The 24,543-nt window shown below is 35.0% G+C and overlaps 1 protein-coding gene and 1 long non-coding RNA gene across 5 annotated transcripts in view; one reads left to right on the top strand and one right to left on the bottom strand.

Moving 5' to 3' along the window:
• The window catches only part of ARHGAP15 (Rho GTPase activating protein 15), a 629,485-nt gene that overhangs the window by 371,905 nt on the left and 233,037 nt on the right, over positions 1 to 24,543 (bottom strand). The gene's annotated exons all lie outside the window — the stretch shown is intronic.
• LOC123568038 (uncharacterized) overlaps positions 1 to 24,543 on the top strand; it is an 80,295-nt gene that overhangs the window by 6,345 nt on the left and 49,407 nt on the right. Inside the window, exon 2 of the long non-coding RNA XR_006691239.3 lies at positions 11,382 to 11,460. This is a non-coding gene — a long non-coding RNA (uncharacterized lncRNA). The remainder of the gene's footprint in view (positions 1 to 11,381; positions 11,461 to 24,543) is intronic.

Below are 24,543 nucleotides of genomic sequence, written 5' to 3'. Positions count from 1 at the left end.
GAGAGAGACAATTTGGATTCCACATAGGTTTGTAGCAGCATTATTAACAACAGAGGATTTGTAAATATAATTCATTTTTGACATTAAAACATTTCAATTTTGGCCGGGCGCGGTGGCTCAAGCCTGTAATCCCAGCACTTTGGGAGGCCGAGTCGGGCGGATCACGAGGTCAGGAGATCGAGAACATCCTGGCTAACACGGTGAAACCCCGTCTCTACTAAAAATACAAAAAACTAGCCGGGTGAGGTGGCGGGCGCCTGTAGTCCCAGCTACTCGGGAGGCTGAGGCAGGAGAATGGCGTAAACCCGGGGGGCGGAGCTTGCAGTGAGCTGAGATCCGGCCACTGCACTCCAGCCTGGGCGACAGAGCGAGACTCCGTCTCAAAAAAAAAAAAAAAAAAAAAAAAAAACATTTCAATTTTATTAGTAATCAAGAATATTCATGGCTATTTCTAATTTTTAAAGATGCATTCAAATAAAAGTATTGCCATGCTAACCTTATATAAATGAGCCAAGAAATCTGCTTGAGGAAAATGTTTTATTTTCCTCCATTTTCCAATAGAAGTGACAATGACAATTATAAATTATTTGTCATTAGAAGAAAACTTTGAAGCCTTCTTAGGCAAATACTGCAATAGTTCTGAAATGTGGTTATTTCTAATGTATTTTTTTTCTATCCCTAGTAAAATTTAAAAACATTTTAAATGGTTTTATTAATTACTGAAACAGGGCATTACAGTTGAGGGTTGATACGCTCTTTTGGTATCGTCTGCAACTTTGATATGTGTCTATGTAATACAGTTTGGGAAGAAAAATAAAACTATGGCCAGAGTTACTGGTACTTGATAATTTTCTTTCTCACAATGCTTGATAGTTTTTCTTTTCTCAAGTCAGGATGTTTACCAAGCAAATTTTATACAGTTCACTAAAGAGCTTCTTGCAAAGGTTGTGGTTTGAATCTGTCGCTTAAGCAAATGCTTTTTATGAGAATTTTGTGTCTGACTCTGCCTTTTCTACTATGGGAACTCTCAAACCAAGAGAGCAAGTGAACAGCACAGAAAAGTCACAGACAAGACAGCAGCCGGCGATGGCACTTTCAGCCTCACGGGATCTTCCCAATTGCTAAAAGCTGTCAACATTTCTTTTGGAAGCAAGTGTGAGGAAAATTCTGTTCTTAGTTGGTGCTATGGGTTGAACTGTGTCCCCCTCGAGAAAAGATATGTTGAAGTCCTAAGCCCCAGTACCTCAGAAGGTGACCTGATTTGGATATAGGGTCTTTGCAGAGGTAATCAAGTTAAAATGAGGTCACTAAGGGGACCCTAATTCAATATGATTGGTGTCCTTATCAAAAGGGAAATTTGGACTCAGAGACAGACATGCACAGAGAATGTGAAGACACACAAGGAGAACACCATGTGACAGCAAAAGCAGAGGACTGGGTGATCCAGCTGCACACCAAGGACTGTCAGAGATTGCCAGCTGTCCACCAGAAACCAGAGAGGCAAGGCACGATTCCTTCAGGTTTCAGTGGGAGCGTGCCCTGAAGACACCTTGACTTCAGATTTCTAGCCTCCAAAACAGTGAGACAAGAGGCTACTGTTGTTTTAAGCCTCCTTTTTATGTGATATTTTGTCACAATAGCCTTAGGATATTAGTGCAGTTTTTGGAAGCTGGTGCCATTGAGGCTGGTGGAAGGAAGGGAGGAAGAAAGAAAGAAGGGAAGGAGGGAGGGAGGGAGGAAGGAAAGAAGGAAGGCAGGCAGGCTGGCAGGCAGGCAAGCAGGCAGGGTGGTTTTAGGAAAAAGCAAAAGCACCAAGAGAAGTGAACCACCTAAATGAAAATTGTGATGAATACTTCGGGAAAAAATAAGAAAAAGATACAAAGAGATATCAAAAAAGACAGACTGCCTGATTTGCTGTGTTTGAAAATCACCTCTTATGTGTACCTCCTCTCCTTTATGCTTGTTTTTTTAAATCTAACATACCAAACATTTCAGAATGCTGCACAGTAGGGAAAGAATCTATTGCTCAGGAAACACTGGGTTAGAGAAACTTTGTGAAGTGCTGCATTGAGACAGTGACGTCGATTTCAAGAAAAATCTCATGGAAAAAAAAGACACAAGAGGATGGTCATAGTCTATAGTGACAGGGTGCCTGTAAATCACTGTGTAAACACCCAGGAACTGCTCCCCCAAAGTCAAGAACCAGTCAAGCAGTACCAGCTGTAAAAATGGAAGTGTGCAGGAAGTAGAGGATTCCTCCAACATCTGTTGGAGCCATTAAAAATGAAAAGTAAATCCAAACTGGTAATATAAGAGATTTATTTTTCTACATTAACGCTGACAACAACTGCCAATTTTTTTTCAATCTTTTGCCACACAAGTACCTTTTAAGGGGCATAAGAATCAGTGCCAACTGCAAAAGCAGCAATAGGTAGAAAAAGCAGGATTAAGACAATTTAATATTGATGGCAGACATCCAATAAGATGAGGGTAAAGAGGGGAATATGAGAAGTCAAAGCTGGTGGGAATGCATCAACATTCCCCAGGAAAATATAATAATCTGGGGAGAATATAAATCTGAAGTGCACCTTAAAATCACAACAGAGCCAAACAACTCTTTGTAGGCCATATAATATTCAGCAAAATAAAGAATTTGAATGAAGACTTTACTTGACTAGACTTGTTTTAAATACATGCAACTAGATTTGTTTTAATACAACTAGTCTTATTTTAAATAAATACAAATGACCCTAAACAATATTCAAATATTTTTGAAATGCAAGGACCAGGATGCCACATTATTTCATGTTCTTAACACGTCATTCACACACCAAGATACAGCTTCGCTTAACTAATTGTCCAGGGTTATTTCTCATGCACATTGCCCGGGGAGGCTACTTTCTTTCTGCAAGGATTCACAGCCACACCTGTATTATGAATTCTATAATGTGTTAAATTTCCCATTCTGTCTAGCCTTCTTTTCATCATTGTTTCCTAATTCTTTGTGCTAAGCCTGATGTAAAGTTTATATCCCAGTATCATGAGCCCACACATATGTGTCTGCTTGTACTTGGAGTCCTAGAGTTCAGAGATGGAAGGAATCCTGGAGATCATTTACTTTAATGGCTTCATTTTACATATATACAAGGAAGCGCTGCAACTATTTAACCAGAATGAACATACAGAGTGGCTATGTATATGGGCTTTAGGCATCAACAGCCTTGGATCAAATCTGTTTCTACTACTTGCTAGATTGCAATTATCAAATTTCTCATTAAATGGAGAAAATTTATTATATCATCCAAACTGGGGCACTCTTGAGGGTAAAAGGAGACACTGACACTGATAACAAGTGCACTTAGAAAATAGGGCAAAAGGGGGACTATCTCTAACAAACGGGACTTACAGTCACTTGTTTGTCAGAATGATACCATATGGTTGATGTGAGGATTGAAAAAAACGATGTATGTAAAGCACCCAGGAAATCAAATCAATGATAGCTATTCCTGTTATTAAGTCATCTGCCCATGGTCAGCCCAAATGTTAGTAACAGAGCCAGGAATGGAAACCACAGAGTAACGTTCTTTCTACTATGCTACACTATTACTTCAAATAGTAGATTAAGGAGGAGACTAATAAGAAGCAGAGTAGTAACATATTATATTAGTACTCCTTATTAATCTACTTTATCTGTTTTGTTTACACTATCAGATGCCTACTCAATTCTCCAATTAGATTAGATCTTTTTGAGGGCTATAACCACGGTTCTATTTCTCTTTATCCCTTCCTTCATCATTTTCTTTGGAAAATACCTACTATACTGCTTTACACAAAGTAGATACTTACAGAAATGGGTAATTTTGTTCTTTTTGCTCTATTCCACTGCATATTTTGAGAACTGAAAATAAGAATCTAGCTCCGGGCACAGTAAGGTATTTGTTTAATGGATGTTGAGGAATAACTTCTTTAAATTTACTTGTTTGTATACTTGCTTCCTTTATTTTTTATTTGAAAACAAATAGTCATTCTTTTTCCTAAAGTTTGAAGTATATATATTTACTTGAAAAAGGGAAATCTATTAATAATTATTTCAGATTCCTTTATTTTCAATTTAATTTTTATGACAACCTTTGGTTGTTCACTTTTCTCTATAGTTGACAATACACCTTTGTAGAAGACTAGAACAATGAAGGTTCACATTAGAAAATTCAGATTCTTTTTCAGGAAACTAAATAGAATTGTGTAAACTATGCCATGATGAAGCTGACACACTGTGTGTGTGTGTGTGTGTATATATGCACATACATATATATGTATATGTATATACATATACACATATATACATATATACACATATATACATATATACACACATATATATATACCTAAAAAACCCACCTTGTTTAATGGTCAGTGTGGGTCATTTTACTATGAATTCAAGCACTGATCGGCATCAACAGGCAAATTTATGCTTGGATGATGATTTGCTCATCAGGTTGTGCACAGACTGAGTTCTCAACCTTCACTCCCATTTTTAGTTTAGTCATGTACATGGGAGGCATGTATGCATGCACATGAGACAATTGATTAATCATCTCTGTTTTTAATGAGTACATATTTGGAAATTTGAATTTCTAAAACAAGCCATCGGGGACACTTAACTTGCAAATTTTTGAAACTCCCATTTAAAACTTCATGGTTCAAGCCTTTAAAACTTAAAAAAAAAACAAAACCCACAAACCCTTATTGGTTCCAAGGTTTATCATATATACCACCAAAGATTTCACCCATTCCCATCAACATTTCAAATGCTTCAACTTACAAACTGTAATATTTATCTACTGCACTTTTTGTGTACGGTCAACTTTCAATACTTCAGAGATTGATTATCCAGTTTGTGGATATAATTCAAATCTTTGACTTCTCCATTTCCCTCAAGCAACCCGTCTTTAGGGCATTTCTTCTCTTTCTAGAATCTCTGCTACAGGATGGCAGTGGAGGGGGAAGGAGATAAAACACATCAATCAATGCTTCTACTTTTAGCAGAACTAGTAGAGGATGGTGCTTAGGAAGATGTTGGAAAAAACTAGCTAAAATGATACTCTTGAGTGATTCAAAGTTCCCATTGATTTTTGTTTTGAAAGTATATTCTTTTCTCTCAGGCATTAAGAGTGACTACAGCTCTTTTATAAACTACCTACCACTGTTATCAGAGAGAGAATTCAGAACAGGGAGGATAATGGGTTTGATCCATTGTATTACTATTTTGGATAGATAACTGGGAATTGACCCCAATAAGCCAAGAGGTAACATGGATACATAACATTAGCCTTAATACCAGAAGAGACTTATAGAAAAGTGTCTTTATTTCTTAAAGTTTTAGAAGTACTTTAATGTCTGTTTAATAAACTGTTTCGTATCTCCAGACTCAAGAACGGCTTTGAACTTCCAATCACCTGAAAGTTATTTCTAAAAGATCTTAGAATTTGTGCTTTATGACCTTATTTTCACAAGTGCTAATCACATTAGCCACTATTATTAGATGACCTGCTTTGCTGAATTCAAACATCTCCCAAAGTCAGCATCCAAAGCATTGGTGAGGAGGACCCTCCACCATTCTAATTAATTTCAGTAAACATTATGTTTGTTTATTTTCCTTTCTGCATTTATCTCCAAAGGCTGTTTCTAAAGCCAGAGTATTCTACTCATTAAGTATTATGACATTCTGGGTGTATTAAATTAATTATTAATGTTTAACTGGAGACAGTACTTTGGTATATTTGTTGTGAGGGGAAACGGGACTATTTAAATCAGAGAGAGATGTAAAGTATGTATAAAAAAGCCTATTTATAAACATCATTCAAAGAATTACCTTTTGAGCAATACATTAAGACTGAAATGTTTTAAAAAAGCTGATGTATACTAAACCAGGAACAGAAAAGTTCTGATGCAAAGGCACATGTTCTATAATATTTTGTTTGCTACTTTGTTAATTTATTGCTGTAAATATTACAAAACCCCAACTCAAACCTTTTAAACACTGAATTTGTTGTATTTATTATAAACATAGAAATTAAATTGTCTTTCAAAAAGTATTTAGTGACTTGTAACTTTCACACTCTAAATTTAGTGATAAAAAATAGGAAACAAAACTAGCTATAAGATCCCAATTTATAAAGTAAAAATGTATATGTAAAGGAAAATAAAGGCAGAAAAATATGTAACTCTTATGTAATATATTTGATAATAGATACTCTGGGTACTATTATTTTACTTTATTTTTTCAATTTTTCTGAAATAATTATGTATTATAAAACACTGTTTTTTCTAATATCGAAAAGAACAAAATTACTGAAACTGTGCTAGCAATTTTTTATTCTTCCATTTTGTAGAAAGAGGTTTTTAAAAAGTATGTTAGAATGAGAAACTAGAATAAATGGTCACTAAAGTTTCTCCCTACACAGTATAAACTTCATTTGGTAAGTATTGGCTGGATATTTTTTAAAGTATTTATTCTTTATAGGATTACAATTTTACCCAAATGTTTTAAGATACATTTTATTATTCTGTCATTGAAAACCCTGTTAGATGTTGGTGAAAGCAGTCCGTACATGCCATTTGTAAATGAAATCCAAAACTTCTACTTCTTCAATAAGGGAGCAAAGTCTCATTTTAATGCCAGGCAAATGAATTGATGTTCTTCTTTATTACTTACTGAGCAAAATATTTAAAAGGCATTACAGGAAAGTATTTACCATTACCAATAATCCAAAACACAGTATATGTGCAATCTGAAAAGCAAAAAAGGAATGCTTTTGAGGAGTGGAAAAAATATATTTTGTGAAATTAAATATTCAACATCTCAAAATATTAAACTGGGGCTGAGACCAGGTTTATGTTTTATTATAGGCTCAAAAAGAAACATAAAATTGAGAACTGAAAGCCAGAAGAAAGTAGGAGTAAATTAAAATATGAATTTAAATTAAATAATATTAAATTATAATATTAATGATAGCTTTTATATGGCATATCCTTTAAAATAAGTCTAATTAAGATCACATTTTCTAATGTTTAGTGTTAGCTTCCACGGTATGTGTTACTTTCTGAATTTTATTCTATGTGTTCTAAGTCTTACCATATACATATCTGAAATTGATAAAAATAAATGTTCTTAGCTCATGATATACAAAGCTTTCCTTCTGGTCAGGATCCTGATTTTGGAAGCTTTGTTTTCTACACAAAGCTTACACAAGCCAGACAGAGTAGGCTGCAATGAATTGATTCTATCAATAATTGTTGATACTTGAACATTGTTCAGGAAATATTTTCATTGACAGGCTATAAACAATCGAAGTAAAAGTAAAACCCAAGTTAATATAACACAAATTATATAGCATGTTCTGGCAATCAGGGATTTTAGTTAATTGATTGTCCTGGTTAGCTCAGAATGAATAAAAATCTCTCTGCTTTTCTATCTTTGTAATTTAAATCTATCTTAAAATGGCTTAGTTCATTTCTCCTTCCACTTTTAGAATACTAAAGGGTTGCATAATGAAATATATCTGTAATGTTGAGAATCTTACAGAACCTAGCAGTCATTATTCTAAACAACAGCTCTGATTGCAACCAATGGGAAATGTGGAAGTTGAAGATGTCAGAGATGACAAAGAATGCAACATGCGTATTTGTTTTTCTCTTTGCATAGTGCATTTTACAATGTGAGCTTGTTCTGTTGTCATTTCCTACTTTTTATTTAAAGAGAGCTTGCTCTTCTCATAAACACTCCTATTTTCAAGCAGCCATCACCAAAAAAAGTAAAATCTATTTAATGAGCATTTGGAGTCGTTGGGGTCTCAGCTGGCATTTCCCTGTTCTTGGCTGCCGAAATGAACTCTTTAGAGCCATAGTGTTGATAGAAGTTTTCAGTAAGAACACTTAACCATGGCAGTGTTATCAGTGGGTTTGCTCTCTTTTTCTTCAACTTATGCAATATCCATTCTTTTGTAAAGCGACAGCATCTTCAACTTTCACAGGGCAGTCTAAATCACTAGAGCTCCCAGGGAGGCCATGTCTTTATGTATGTCACCACTGGATACTCTTTCACTGTTGTTCTAACACCTAGTGAGCTGAGTGAGCCGCACAGTTCCTCCTCCGACATTCCACATGAGCAAGAGAGTATATTTTTCTTAGTTCATAAGTGCTTGGCAGAACTGTGATTCCCAGGGTACTTGGGCTATGTTGTTCTGAATTTTCATCACCAATCAGCTTACTTACTTTCAGGCCATAAAAGTCACAGAAAAGAATTTGGGAAATTTGCATTTAATAGTGCTCTAGGGAGAAATGGCAGAATGAGAGGTGAAGAGAGGAGGGGAGGCCAATGACATTTCTATTGATTATAGTAGAGAGCTCTGATCTAGATAGATGTTAGTAATGAAGTTATTACTAGGAACACACACATTTTAGCATAACATCACTAATGTTAACATTAAAATTAAATAAACATTTGCTTTTTAAAAATATAAACTGTCATATATCAGTACCTGTTTTGTCGTAAGATGACGTATACTACATCTTAATGTCTCCATCTGTGATTAACGTATCTAGCCAAATTTCCTTTCTTTCTAGCCTCTTGTGTTTTCATTGCTTTATTTTACAAATATGGATCCCACTGGTGATTCACCTTTGTAGTGAATCTATGATCATATATTCATTTATTTTCCCTTTTATAATCAATTATTTTGGCACACATGCATTAACAGCGCTATATTCTGATATTATAAAATTGAAAAAGGATTATACCTGTCCTGGAGGAGTCGTTAGTCTGGTGGGGTAGAACAACTCTTTCCAAAAGTACCTATGGCCAGGAGCAGTAGCTCATGCCTGTAATCCTAGAACTTTGGGAAGCCAAGGCGGGAGGATTGCTTAAGCCCAGGAGTTTGACACCATCCTGGACAACATAGTGAGACCCTATCCATATAAAAAATACAAAAATTAGCAACGTGTGGTGGTGCATGCCTGTGGTCACAGCTACTTAGGGAACTGAGGCAGGAGGATTTTGAGTCCAGGAGGTTGAGGCTGCAGTGAGCCAAGATCACATCACTGCACTTCAACCTGAGTGACAGAGCAAGACACTGTCTCAAAAAAGCAAACAGAACCCCCCCCCCCCCAAAAAAAACAACTTACTATGGTCATAGGGTGGATTTACTAGTGCTGACATGTAAAAATTACTCTTATGGTCCAATGAAGAAACAAAGAATGGATTGTCTGTGTGCAGGATATGGCAGGGTGAGGTAGCAGTAGGAAAGAAATGGGTTGGGGAAAAATGGCGAGAATAAGCAGCTACTAATGACACCAAATAGGGTGGCTCCAGGTGAAAGTGGCACATTCCAGTGACAATATCCCATAATCCACCAATATTCTATGTTCCATTTTTTAAAACTAGGAACTGAATAATATGTTCCCATTTAGAAATCCGTTCTTTCTTAGCCACGGGATTTTATTTCACCCGTTATAATGGCTTTCATCCACTTATGTTGCTGCACCCTTTGCCAATTCTTTGAGAAGTAATAAAATTACAAATCTAGTTACATATGAGCAACAGAATAATTGTACCTCACAGATATACACTATTTGGGATTTGTTGTTATAGACCTGTTTTTAAGAGCTAACATATTTCTGAAAACAGTTTAGCCTCAGGAAAATAGTTCTGCAGGTTTGCTAGGTCCATAGGATGTTTCATGTATTTGGGATTTCTTGTTTATGAGTAACTCAGTAATTATGCTTTACTCTTTCATTAGGAGACATAGAACTTTATTAACATTACACCGAGCATAAGTCATATTTATATTTAATAAGACACCCCACCGTAGGTGCTATGTATCTCCTCTACTCTTTAAATGCCTAACACAAATTTGATGTGCTTCTCTGAGACTTTTGCTAGACTACCAACAAAAGTAATTGCTCTTTCATCTTGCTATTACATATTGCTTGAGACACTTCTGGTGTGTGTGTGTGTGTGTGTGTGTGTGTGTGTGTGTGTGTGTGTTTTGAGATGGAGTCTGGCTCTGTCACCCAGACTGGAGTGCAGTGGCGCAATCTTGGCTCACTACAAGATCTGCCTCCTGGGCTCATGCCATTCTTCTACCTCATCCTCTCGAGTAGCTGGGAATACAGGCACCTGCCACCACGCCAGGCTAATTTTTTGTATTTTTAGTAGAGATGGGTTTTCACCGAGTTAGCCGGGATGGTCTCAATCTCCTGTCCTTGTGATCTGCTCGCCTTGGCCTCCGAAAGTCCTGGGATTACAGGCGTGAGCCACCATGCCTGGCCTTTCTGTTGTATTTTTATGAGAGACAGCAAATGTGATGGTTAAGCACAAGGATTCTTGGAACACATTACCTGGCTTTTAGTCCTGGTTCTGCCCTAATACTTGTGCAATCTTGAGCAAGTTTCATTACCTCTGTAGTCCTTGATATTTTCATCTATAAGATGGGAATAATAGCAGTACCTGACTAATAATGACCTGAGAATTAGATGAGTAAATATACAAAAGGGGTTATAAAGTTGTCTGGTATAAAAGGGACTATAAAATTGTAAGTACTGTGTAAGTATGTGCTATTTTCTATCTCTATCTATCTAATCTAGTTTTTGAATATAATTGCTTAAATGTGTATCTCCCTCACTATTCTTCCTTTTTCTTTCTTTTTTTTTTAGAGGAGAGAGAATGGTTAACATTTATTAAGCTCTATTTATGTACAGGCACTGTTGTAGGCTTTTAAAAGGTGTCCACTCACTCACTACTCATCAGTGAAATGAGGTGCAAATACTTTATCTTTATCATCTAGAACATATCATTTGTTTTTGTGCCCAAACTTTTTAAGTCTTCTTAAAATTGCTTAGCATATGATAGGAATTTAATACATGTTAACTGATATAACATTGAAATCAAAGACTCCAGGGAGGCCTGTGAATGAGCTTCAGGAATTTCACAATTTGACACTGTTTATGTGAAACTTTTTCTAAGGCAAGTATCCCTATCTTTCATCAGATTCCTAATGAAATAATGTAATGAAAGTGGTAAAGAAAGAATCTTCCTAACTTCCATAAAAATATAAAAATTTCCAGATCCCTTTGGAATACATAATCTGAAGTTTATATATAAATTTATGAATACCCACTCATTAATGTGATATCTTCATTATTTCTTTTGTTCATCTTCATTTGTCTACAAGCAATTTTAAAATTCAAATTTACATAAACACAGGCACATGTACATGAGTAGACTAAGAAGCTATGGTGTCATTGGTGAAACAGAATTCTTGAGGTCTCTGGGTCCTTTTTTTTTTTTAATTGACTATTCCATTTTATTTTTTGTCACCCAGGCTGGAGTGCAGAGACGCCATCATGGCTCACTGCAGCCTCGACCTCTTCAGGCTCAGGCGATCCTCCCACCTCTTCCTCGTGAGTACCTGGGCTTACGGACGTGTGTCACCATGCCTGGCTAATTTTTTTCTATTTTTCATAGAGATGGGGTTTCACTATGTTGCCAGGTTGGTCTAGAACTCCTGGGTTCAAGTGATCCTCCTGCCTTAGCCTCCCAAAGTGCTGGGATTACAGGTGTGAGCCACTGCACCCAGCTGACTAGTCCCTTTATTTATTTATTTATTTCCATAGGCTTATGAGGAACAGGTGGTGTTTGGTTACAGGAGTAAGTTCTTCAGTGTTGATTTGTAAGATTTCCTATTCTTGAAAGACAAATGATATTTTTGTAAAAGTCAAAGGAGTAAAATTAACTGTTTGGGTTAAGGAATAAATCATTAAGTTTCTTCTCAGTACAGTCATGATAATGGAATACACAAACTGAAAACTCATTGAAGTCTTACATACTAGAAGTACACATATAAATGATCGCTTAAGAGTGGGCCATCAGAATTTACAACAAAATAGTTGGTAAAGTATAATACTGGTTGTAATGTGATGTTTCCATAAGGAGGAAATTTCCAAAACAGGGGAACAAGCTAGCCTTGAAAAAAAAAAGAAAAAGAAAAAGAATATTGGAGCACTTAGCTCAGTGTATGGATTATTACCAAACCAAATCAAACCAGATGAAACTGAATCTGTATGTATATGTTCTGAATGTATTCATTTCTGTCATATTTGTGTTGGGGGTAGGGGGAGGAGACAAAGACAGATGGATAGATCGACAGACAGGCAGACAGATGAATGGATCAATAGGTAGGTAGGGAGATAGAGAGATGGACAATATGCCGTCTTGGAGTCTCATGCAGAAACTCTAGAGATTGCCAAATAATATATAAAACTCTTTCTTCATTGTTAGAGAAGAAGTCCTCACTAATTTGTCCTTCTCACTATTCTTCTTTCAGAAATTTATCTACCTAATGCATGTGGGGCTTCAAGCCTAGATGACAGGTTAATAAGTGCAACAAACCACCATGGCACATGTATACCTATGTAACAAACCTGCACATTCTGCGCACACATCCCAGAACTTAAAGTAAAATAAATTTATCTGGGCGATAATATTTCAATTACTTTCTATATCCAATAATATTCTTTTTCAAAAGTAGACCTAAAATAGGTATCTACAGTCAAAACAATAACCACAACAAACGCAATAAATAAAAACTGACAAATACAGTCCCCCAACAACCTATTCCCCTCAATTTATCAGGGCACATTGTACAACTATTCTCATAGTCACTTTGGTCCAAGACATTCAAAGGAGAAAAAAAAGGCATAATTAAGCAATCAAGGTCTCTTGTCTTTCATAATCATTTGAAACATGGAAAAAACTAAACATTAAACTGGTAATGTGGGTTTACAGGATACCATACTAGAGAAAGAAATAAATGAAAGGAAGTGTGCTTGTCTCAAATACCACACATCACCACTGGGAAAAGGAGTCTGAAGTTGCTTTGAGTATCATGAAGTGTACTAGTCCACATAGAACAGACTCAAATCCTGCTTGGTAGAGGCTTGTCAGAGTTAAGAATTCTAACTATTGTTGAACAAATGTAATAAAATAATTTTAGAAATGATATAGAAGATGTTGCCTTCTAATTAGATAATTTCTTCATAAGGCATCAAGTCTATATTAAATAATTACAAAAGCTGTAAGTATATACAATATAATCAGTATGACTTTTGATACAACAGTACTATTGACATGGGCTGGAGAAACAAAAAAGCAAGACATGCCAAGAATCTTAAGTATGTCATTGATGAAATTCACTGTTTTTTGAGTTTTGTTATTAAAGAAACACTATGAGCTAAACATCTCCAGGGGAAATTGGTATGCTTGCATAAGTCCTGTTTGTTGTTTAAGGTTTGTGTTCCTTAGGGTTCTTACGGTTCACTTTTTTATGACATAAAATGATATAGTTCTTTTGCACCAAAGAAGAACTCTTTGTTTAAGACCTACTCCCTATTTACTTCTTACTGTCCCAAAATGATTGTGACGTTGCTCCATTATGACAGAATAATTCAGTGGAAGTGAGCATGCATTTTAGAATAAAACAGATATGAATCCCAATTCAGGATTTGCATCTACAAGGGGAGAAATATTGGGTGGATTCTATAACTTCCTGGAAATTCAATTTTCAGTAAATAAATAGATATAATAATAATAGTAGGAGGAAGAAAAAGGAGGAGGAAAAGAAGAAGAAAAAGAATACTGCGTTCTCTGAAAGGTTGTTGTATTACATAAAATATTCTCTGCAAAGTGCCTGGTAGAATACCTTGCACTAAAATGGTCTCAGTATATCACAATGGATTACATAGCTTAAATAGATAGTATATGATATCTATGGCCCAAATGCCTGCATTATCTATGGCAAATTCAACCTGCAATTATATTGGAAACTTTGAAAGTTTGGATAAGAAAGTTGACCAAATTGAAGTCTGTTTAAAATCAACAGCTCTACATTACACATGATTACTTTTTCAAAATTATAATCTTTTAATAAACTGAGGAATTTAAAAAATTATATGCTATGTAATTAAAAGGCATTCTAATCCACTTCTAAGCTCAAAGATTTGTCTGCTTTTGGTCCTTATAAGAAAAAGCAGAAAATAAATTTTATATAATTTGTCATTTTAAGGGAAAATTGGCATTATATTTATGATATTTACAATCTTTCCCTATGTGGTCTGTAGTTCACAGAACCACAATTTAAGATAAAAAAGAGATAAAATATGATCAGTGAATACTATTTGAAGAGCATAAGTATCACTGAATTAGATTATGGAAATGAGATGAACAATATACTATGAACATAGTTATAAGATGCCTTCTTACATAGTATGCAAATGTGGAAATTGCATTTGAAACTAAATTTTGCCATTTTTAGAATTTACTACCATCAGGGTTCATTTTGCATGAATGTCTGTGCAATATTTTTTATTGTTTTTTGGGCTCCCTTGCTGCACATTGGGAAGTCTGAATGTGTCACTATTCATTTATGCAATAAAGAAAGTATTATTCCAATATTAAGTTATTTTTATTTTCTCTGTTGACTATACATTTAATTTATTCAACTGTTAATCGTAAGTCATTAACTACTGTCATAAGGTAGTAGTGATCTAATCATCAATGCAAACTGGAGAATCTATCTGGATGAAATTAAACTTAATAGCCATTTCAAAGCTCTATTTTTCTAATTGAAATTAAGTGGGCGGCTTTGAATCCTATGGAAAAATTGCTTTCCACTTGCTTCTCACTTGCTTTCTCCTGCCCCCATGCCTAAGTGTCCTCAAGTTCTCTTGACCGAACCTTTTAATGACTGTCACATATCTTCTAATTATTGCTTCAGATTCTGCTTTAGTTTGTGCCCTCATTCTGTCTCACTGATATTATTTTACCACTCTAAGTGGCTGTGGTGTTGCAGTCCAGTTTCTTCATGTCTACTAGAGTTCTCATTCCAAAATGAAATCTGATCATGTCACTTCCATGATTAAACTCTCCAATGACTCCCATTGAACTGTAGGAAAATTCCAAATGTCTTAGCAAAAGACATGCTTATATTTTAGTTTTCTTTCTGCCTCTCTTCCTGTTAACTCTCCCTTTCAATTATAATATGGAACAACATCTCTGAATACAGTTCCTCATCTCCAGGTGGCAATGTGTGTATGATTCTTTGATACTTAGCTGAATTGTTATTTGCTCTGAAAGTCTTCTAAGACCCTCCTCAGATTTATTTACTCCAATCACACACGATTGTATACTGTTATTTCACATGCAGTATTTTCCACATTGTACTGTAATTTATTTGGTACATTTTTATTTGCCTCAAATTTCTGCTTTTCAAGGATTTTCTTGAAGAAGAAAGGATATCTGGTTTTAAATGTGTCCTTTATTATATGCATGAAGGCATAGAAAAGCATGAAGATTAATGATGTTAGCATATATGCACGACTTTCTTATTAGTTAAGTACCTCCAAAGTTCTAAACATCTCTCTCTTGAAATAAGTTTTACATTTGTCCATTAATCTTTTAATAAACTACCCTATTCTGACCTCAGGTCAAAAAATTAAAATATCTGTGGTCCTTTTAATTTGTAAAATTAGCTTCTAATTATTTATTTAGTTAAGCCCTATAGTATGGCTGTAAAGAAGGTGGCTGGAAAATTGCAGTACAGTGAATTCAAACCTATTTTTAGACTATTCAAATTAAGGCTGTTTGTGACAAATACACAGTGGTTTATTTTATAAACCATCCTAATAACACATGAAGCGTGAATTACAGATATGAAGGGATATTTTAAAAACAACAAAAATAATACACCAACATGTATGAGACAAGGGAAGTGAAATGGAGGTTGCAAGAAGAAATATACAAAGAAAAGATGCAGAGAGTAAATGGAAAATCCTGAAAGATACATTAATGTATGCCCAAAGACAATGAATGCCATTCAGTTACAAATATACTGGAAATAAAAATGGAGCTAATTAGTATGAACAAGAAAATACAAAAATGATCAGTAATAAGGAAGAGCAATATGCAGGATAAGTTGTGTGAGACTCAAAACAGGATGGGGAAGATTATAAAATGAAGCCAAGGGAGTACAACATGATAAAGGAAAGATGGCAAATAAAGAGAAAATTGTGAGGATGATCAAGATAAATAAAACAACATTTTTCAACTGCAGGAAGGGCAAGAGGTCAGATTCCTCAGAGATGGATTTATTGACAGCAAAGGTAGAGGTGATGATAAAATTAATTTTGGGGGATGCTCAGTGTCCACAAATAGTAGAGAGGTTGATGAAGCAAACACAGTCATACATTTCCCAGGGAATAGGAAAAAATTGTTGAAGGAAATTAAGATTGCTGTGTAATGCTTAATCAATTGAAGAAGTTTTCTTTTACATGTTTCATTCTATTTAAAACAAAAGGTAAAATTAAACAATACTACTACTGCAACTTGGCTACTATAAACATTTTTAGAGTCGATTCCAAGTATCATGGACCTGCCAATTATATGAAGAACATACAAGACACTGAAAAATATCTTTAAGATAAATCTAGTAAACACTAAGACAGCAGAGTCAAGTTAAAAGATGTTGCCACAGACAAATACCCAGGCCACCCTTTATGTATTTTATTTTAAATTTCAGGAGGAATGAATAATTACGTAACTAGAATTTTTCCAACTGAAATTGTTTAAAGATTGTTTTTTCTAAGTTGGATTTTAAGCATTAAAGAGCCAATAGATTTTTGTGTGTGATTTTATTTTGCTTCTAAGTTTACTTGAATCATTTCCTTAACCCTAGTAAACAAATCTTCAAATAATAAAGTGAAACGTACGGATTTTTATAGAATTAATCTAGAAGGCATTAATCAAATTCCCTAAAGAAAATGCACAAAATGTCAGTATCATACCAAAATGCATAATTTTTAGTATTTTGTTTATTATCAACACTATAACTTTGACCTAAGAGCAGATTATTATTTGTTTTCCTCATGGAATGTTTATCAAATGCACAAATTATTATTTTTGGGGGTTGATGATCTTGAACAAATTTTAGGCAGTTTGAATGATATAAATTTGTTAACTAGAAACTCAGAAAATTCATGTATTATTACTGTAATATCTGGTTGTCCACAGCGAGGCATATACTTTATTAGGTAAATTACTAGATATAATTTTACAGATTTTCCACAGTCTACATTATTTGACAACAGTTTAACATCAAAAAGAATCATTCAAAAAAAGTGATTCAACATGTGTAGATACAGGATCTGTTACTTGAAAAAATAGCCTATTTAATGCTGTAAGGGTACAAAATTAAAACTGGACCTCAACACATAATAGAGAGACTATCTATATGTGCTACTAAAAGGCAGAGAAGGAAAACTACCATAAAGAGTTTCTGATAAAATGCTTAGGGAATTTGGAAAATGGAGAAATTCATGGCAATAAAACTTCTTTTCAATTGGTCATTCAAAAAATATTTTAGAATATATGGAGGTTGAATATAAAAATAAGGGTAAAAATTAGACAGATGGAAATGTGAAGTAAACTTTCTAGAAGAATCAAAAACCCCAAACAAGGAGGTGCTAATCTCTATTAAGTTCCTAGTATGTACCTGGTGTTTTACACACCTTCTGTCATTGATCTTCGGAATATTTGTGCACTGACGCAAAAATAGTTGTGGTTGTAACTTCACAGAGTTAGTTCTTTCAAAGGTGGGTATGATTATTTCTATTTTACATGTAAATCAATTTAGAATCAGCGATGTTAAGAAGCTTGCCTAAGGTCTCGCATGACCTAAGTGAGAAGGCAAGATTCAATTTCGGGAAGTTCTATGTTTATAATCCAGGCTCTGGAATTTCTTGCTGGTGATTCGTATGGTGTATATATATACAAGATCCGGGTGAGATTTCAGTGTGGAGGTGATGGTTGGTGCTAGATCATGGTGTACATTTTTGAGTGCTTAAAGGCAAAGTATGCCCGACAATTACGGCAATGTACAAATAGAGGGATCAGCATTGTCACACAGAAACTACCCACCGGAAAGTTAGCAGCAGAAAACTAAATCAGGAATCTAGAGATTTTGATCTCAAAGGATGATTGTCAGATCTCCCTAAGACCTAAAGAAACAGATTCTTGTGCCAAAGCATTTGCTGAATATCCTGTCCTAATAGATGCTCAGGTTAGTTTCTTATTTATTTTACTCCTTAGTACTGGGGTAGAAGAGAAGCCAAAGATGAAAACAGAAAAAGGCACACGATAAGACAAAGCATAGGAGATAGGGTCATAAGGTTTTAGCACAAATTGGGTGGTCAGTTGTTTTACTTGCTACAGAGAACTTTAGAACGTTTCTTTTCCTTATTCAGGTGTACTACATCCTCTATATTATAAGAACTAAGACTACTATTCCACCTTTCTTTCCTGTGTCTTGTTAGAATGAAACTATTTATTTATTTATTCTTTTTCCCACACAGAGTCTCGCTCTGTTGCCCAGGCTGGAGTGCAGTGGCCCAGTCTTCGCCCACTACAACCTCTGCCTCCTGGTTTCAAGCGATTCTCATGCCTCAGCCTTCTGAGTAGCTGGGATTACAGGCACCTGCTACCATGCCTGGCTAATTGTATTTTTAAGAGATAGGGTTTTGCCATGTTGACCATGCTAGTCTGGAAATCCTGGCCTCAAGTGATCCGCCTGCCTTGGCCTCTCCCAAAGTTCTGGGAATTACAGGCCTGAGCCACCATGCCTGGCCGGGAACTACTTAAATTAGTACTCTGTGATAGTCCTTTTTCCTTGAAATATCTTTCTTCCCCTATCTGCAACATGGTAAAATTCCATGCATACTTCAAAACCAAGCTTTCTTGATTTTTCTAATACATGAATCCTACTGATTCTTCACTGGGGCATACTTTTTCTCTCTTCTAAAGTTTCCCAGCATTTACCTGGTACTTATAACATCATACTTGTAATTGTCTACACATATTATAAATATTATGCTCAGATTTTATATTTTTATTAGATTTTAAGCTCCTTAGAAAGTGTTTAATAAATATTTCTTAAATAATGCAATGTTGTCCCTCCCACTTCCCACTCCCACTCCTAAATGAATCCTAAACTACTTCTGTGAGAGAACAAAATAATTTCCAAGTAAAACTCCAAGGAAGGAGAAAATTAAATTTCTATTTTATAATATCACAAGAGTAAGGTAAATCTTACTATTCAGGTAAATCTTATTATTCAGATGATATCTGTTATTTTATGTAATAGATAATTGAATGTCTTATTATTATTATTATTTGCTACTGTTTCCTCTCTGATTTTTGGCTTATTTTGCTGGGGAAAAATAGTTGAAAGAGATTTGGCTTCCCTGGTACCTCTTAAGACAACATCAAATACTTTATAAGGTCCTTCTCTACCTTAGAAATTGGTGTCTTTGTTAAATGAACTTTTTAATCTTGCTCGTTGATCTTACTAAACATTTTAAAATTTGAGAAAAAGACATGGCAACTTCTTCCACTCTCCATCTATTAGTAGTAATCCTCAAATAAGTTTCACTATTCAAACTGGATTTCCCATGCAATTGTTATTTCCTTTATCTGACAATTATTTTTGAGTTTCTACTGTTTGGAATCCAATTCTAGGTGTTGGTAATACTGCAGTGAACAAGACAGGCAAGTCCCATGATCTGATGAAGTTAGCATTTTGGTGAGTTTGGAGATGATAAATCAATATTGATTGACAAATACATATAAGTGGTAATAGGTGTTATGCAGAGTATTAAAATGATAGGTGATATGCAGAGAAATATGTGATAATGATAGGTGGTATATAGGATATTGTGATAGCAAATGACTAAGTGGCTACTTTTTGAAATGGCACTTAAGAAAATCCTTTGCAAGCAGGTAAAATTTGAATGACAGAAAGAAGAAAACTATATAAAGAACAGTAGCAAGAGTGTTCTAGTTTTCTTCCTTTGTTTCTTTTCTGAAGACAGAGTCTTGTTCTGTTATCCAGGCTGGAGTGCAGTGGCTCAATCTTGGCTCACTGTAACCTCTACATCCCGGGTTCAAGTGATTCCATGCCCAATTAATTTTTGTATTTTTAGTCGAGTCAGGGTTTCGTCATGTTAGCAAGGCTGGTCTCAAACTCCTGGCCTCAAGTGATCCTCCTCCTTGGCCTCCAAAAGTGCTGGGATTAGAGGCATAAGCCACCCTACCGGGCCAAGGATTTTCTAGACAGAAGAAACAGTAGGGACAAACCTTTAGGACAAAACTGAGTTAACATGTTTAAAAAAAATGAATGAAGACCAGTGTGGCCGTAGCAAAGTGAAAAGAAGGGAATGGGATGAGATGGAGCTAGAACGTTGGAGGGGGTTGAATCATGCAGAGAATATTAAACCAGGATTAGATGTCAGATTTTTTTCTAAATAGAATGGAAATTATTGTAAAGCTTTGAATAGGAAAATGGCTTGACTTGATTTACACATTTAAAAGATCATTCTGGCAATTCTTGAAGAAGGTATGATAGGAGAGTTAGAACATAAGTAAGGTGACCAACTGGAAGCTTACTATAGTAGTCCAGAGAATGATGATGGGTGTCATGGACCATGATGGCTTAATGGAGACAGAAAAAAAGCAGATGTGTTCAGGTTGCTTTAACACAGGGCTGAGAGGTCACAGTGATTATTTAGACTGTGGTGTGTTCAGATACAAGTCACGAATGAATCCTAGATTTTTACCTTGTACAACCAAGTAGCTGGAGTAGTTCATTTATTATGGTAGGAAATAACAAGAGAGAAACAGATTTTGAGTGGGAAGGAAAATAAGTATTCTTGTTTAGTCTTGTTAGTTTAAGATGCATATTAAACATCCAAATAAAGACATCAAAGAAACAGTTGGATGTATAGGTCTGAAGATCTATGGTCAAGACTGACTGTAGAGATTTTCATCCTGAATAAAATCATCTAGACTATTGTAGATAATAAGGAAATAAAGGGGTTCAAGATCAATCCCTGGGAATCTCAACAAATAGGTGAAGAGGAGGAGGCAGAATTCTCAAAGAGGCAGAAGAAACATTTTGACTGCCTAATGCCAGAGAAGAAGGTATTTTAGGACAGAGCTCAACTATGCCAAATACTGCTTTTTGCCGCAGAATAGTCTAGGCCTTGGAAGTATAAAAAGTAATATAACCTGGCCCCTGAACCTAAGTTCATATTCGAATGGGAAACACAGGGAAACAGACAATTTTACTCTGATGTATAATTGTGAAAATTCAGGGTATTATAGGAGCACATAAAAAGGACACATCCAACCAGACTTGGGGGCTGAGGAAAGCAATTTGGAATGGCCTTTTGGAGGAAAAATTAGAAAATGTGGCTAGGTAGAACAGCATTCCTGGTTAAAAATAAATCTGGAAAACCAACTTAAAGTTTGGTAACTTGTAGGTAAGCTTCCAGGATGGATAGAAGTTCGATTCAGCATAGGATATAATGCTAGAGAGATAAGCAGCAGCCAGATCATGGAGAACTTTGAAAGTTATACTAAAGAGTTTGAACTGTTTTTCCTAAAGGCTATTGGGATTCATAGAGAAATTATTAACAGTGAACAACTAGAAAAACAGTTTGCATCTTGGAATAATCTCTCTGGCAGCCAGCCCCAGGAGAATGGCTGAGAGTGGGTCAAGAAGTCTGATGTGAATATTGTTTATGAACGTATGGTAGAAATTCAATCAATAGGTGATGAGAACCTGAACTAAAGAAGAGGAAGCACATTTTTTTTTTTAAATCCTAAAGTCCATGTATTTTATAATAGGTCATAAATAGCAAAGATGGACACTATTTTTAATTAAGACAGAGGGTAAGTTTGAGCCAGTAAATGGAGCTCCTTAATTTGGAATTTGGTCAGCAAAAACTGGTAAATAATTCCTGACAGATGGCAACACAGAATCTTCTGTGACCATTAACATCAAGATCTCTGCTTTATGCTTCATCCAAGAGATGCAACTTCTGACAACGTAGACATTTCCAATTCTTTAATAGGTCCTTTTCCACAAGAGTGCTTTTCCCTTTTATGGAAATACTGAGGTCTCTCTTAATTAATAATGTTTATAATAATGTTGATAGTTAAGATAATAATTATTTGGAGACTTTATATACTAAATGAGAATTGGCACATGCCTCTCGGGTGGCTAATAGGTGACATATCAAAGGGCTGAAGACTCGACTAGAGATCAGAAGCCATCTCCAAGGATTTTGATAAACTGGATTTCTAATTCAATCTTGAGTACATATATATATATATATATATATATATATATATATATATATATATTTTTTTTTTTTTTTGTAGCTCACTTCTGCTACTCACTTTCTCCCTAGTGTCTATAGATATAGCTCCTCTCTCTGCAATTCTGGAATCTTTGATTCCCTAAAAATGTGGAACTCATGCATGGAATGTGCCAATGGCATTTCTGGTGGTAATGTTCTGAGACATGGAGGGTGTTACAAAATTTTGTTCAGAGATCTACATAGAGACATTTCCCATTGTTAATGTCAACTAAATTGGCCAAAATGTGTTCCAATTTATGTATCAAAAATTATGCAATGAGAAATTTAGAACATAAAACATTAAGAACCCATATAAATGTTTACGTTGTTAACTAGTTTCAGGAACTGCCTGAATCTCTTATTTGGTAATTAATCATGTGTTGCCTGGAGATATCACCTGTATTGTCCTATTTATTAGTACTTAATTCTTCCACCTTCACATAGCCACAGACTGTTTTGTAAGCAATCAAAATGCTAGAAATCATTAGGAAAATGCTGTAATTATATGGGTGAGGAAACTAAGGTCCAGAGATATAAATACTTCTTATATTTCTTAGTCTGCCAGAAGTGGAATGCAAACTCAGATTTCCTGTTTTCAAGCTCAATGTCTTTGCTTAAAACTCTTGGACAGAGGAAATACATCTAATACTAAAGACCATATTGTTTTTTACTAAAATTTACATCATTTTGACTTGATGCTTTTAAGTTGTTGATGCCTACAATGTCCTAGAATAATCTTTTGATATTTATTAAGAGAAATGTGATTTTCAAATTATTTTTGAGATGGGGTATTTCTCCATCACCCAGGTGGGATTGGAATAGCACAATTACGGCTCACTGCAATCTCAAACTCTTGGGCTGAAGCAACCCTCCCTCCTCAGCCTCCCAAGTAGCTTGCGACTACAGCCGAGCACCACCACAGTGTGCTAATTTTCTTTTTTTTAATTCCTTGTAGAGATGGGGTCTTTCTATTTTGATCAGGCTGGTTCCTAACTCCAGGCCTTGAGCAGTCCCCCCACCATGGTCTTCCAAAGTGCTAGGATTACAGGCATGAGCCACCATGTCTGGCCTTCTGAAATGTGATTTTATGGGATTTGCACTGTCTAAAGTAACCGTTAAAGTTTTCTCCCTTTCTTTCTCACCTGAGAACAGAAATCACATTAACTCAGTCTTTCCAGGCCTTTTTGAAACTCTATATAATTAGCCCTTTTAAAAAGAAAAACAAAATGTTTGTAAATATCGTATTTCCTCATCTGAGGTTTGGAAATGAAGTGATAAACTGCTTTATGATGTCATCCTATAGTAAAATTTTCCTACCAAAATCATGAAAACATTACTTTCTGTAAATATAATTATAGTTGAGGGTTCAGTTTTCTAATGTAATCTAAATTAAAATAAAAGTTAAAACCAACAGGCACATCACTGTGTCAATAAAAACTAAGCATAATATTTCCCAAATGTATTACGATAAACATTTTTGTTCTTATATCTCCTTTTATAAATACTGACCTGCACATATTTCCTATCAAGGCACACTTCTTGAATTTTCAGGTGAGGCAGAGCAGAAGCTTCTATGTTTTTATTTCTTTGCATCAGTTATTAACCAGAAAAGGACATATTGAAGGATGAAGGCACTGGCAAGAAATGAATTCTGAAGAAGAGTCACAAAGAGAAGAAATTAAGAAAAATTTCCTAAGAGTGACAATACTTTTCAAAAAAAAAAAAAAAAAGAGGCAATAGAAAAAGGGGGAAATTATGAAAGGTGTTGATGATAGTCCTAGAGTGGAGAGCTCAAGTTATTCATAAACACAAATAGGGTATTTGTAGCATTTTGTCAGCTTGAGAAATGTAGATGTTGCAAGATGGAGTAAGGAAGGTTATAAGAAATTCCCTCAAGTCAATAAACGTCAATGAAAGTATGCCTAAGAATCATTTGCAAGAAAAAAGTGTTACCTAAGATAATGAGGAATCATAAAAATTCAGTGGAGAAAACTAAGGAATTTTGTTACCCCACTTATTAGAAAAACATTTAAAAATTGTGGTATAGCACAAACCATAATCAGAAGATTTTTCTATTTCTCATATCATACTATTATGTAGATAGTACATGTTTAAATCAATCGCACCCTAATGTAATATGTTGACATTTTATACATATTTTGTTTTATATGAATTACTCCATGATTTTAATTTACTAGATATGTATGCATTTTATCAGTTGGTTTTTTTTTTACA

Source organism: Macaca fascicularis, chromosome 12, assembly GCF_037993035.2.
Source record: "Macaca fascicularis isolate 582-1 chromosome 12, T2T-MFA8v1.1".
Taxonomy (NCBI): Eukaryota; Metazoa; Chordata; class Mammalia; order Primates; family Cercopithecidae; genus Macaca; species Macaca fascicularis.
This window is presented reverse-complemented; position numbering and strand designations above follow the sequence as displayed.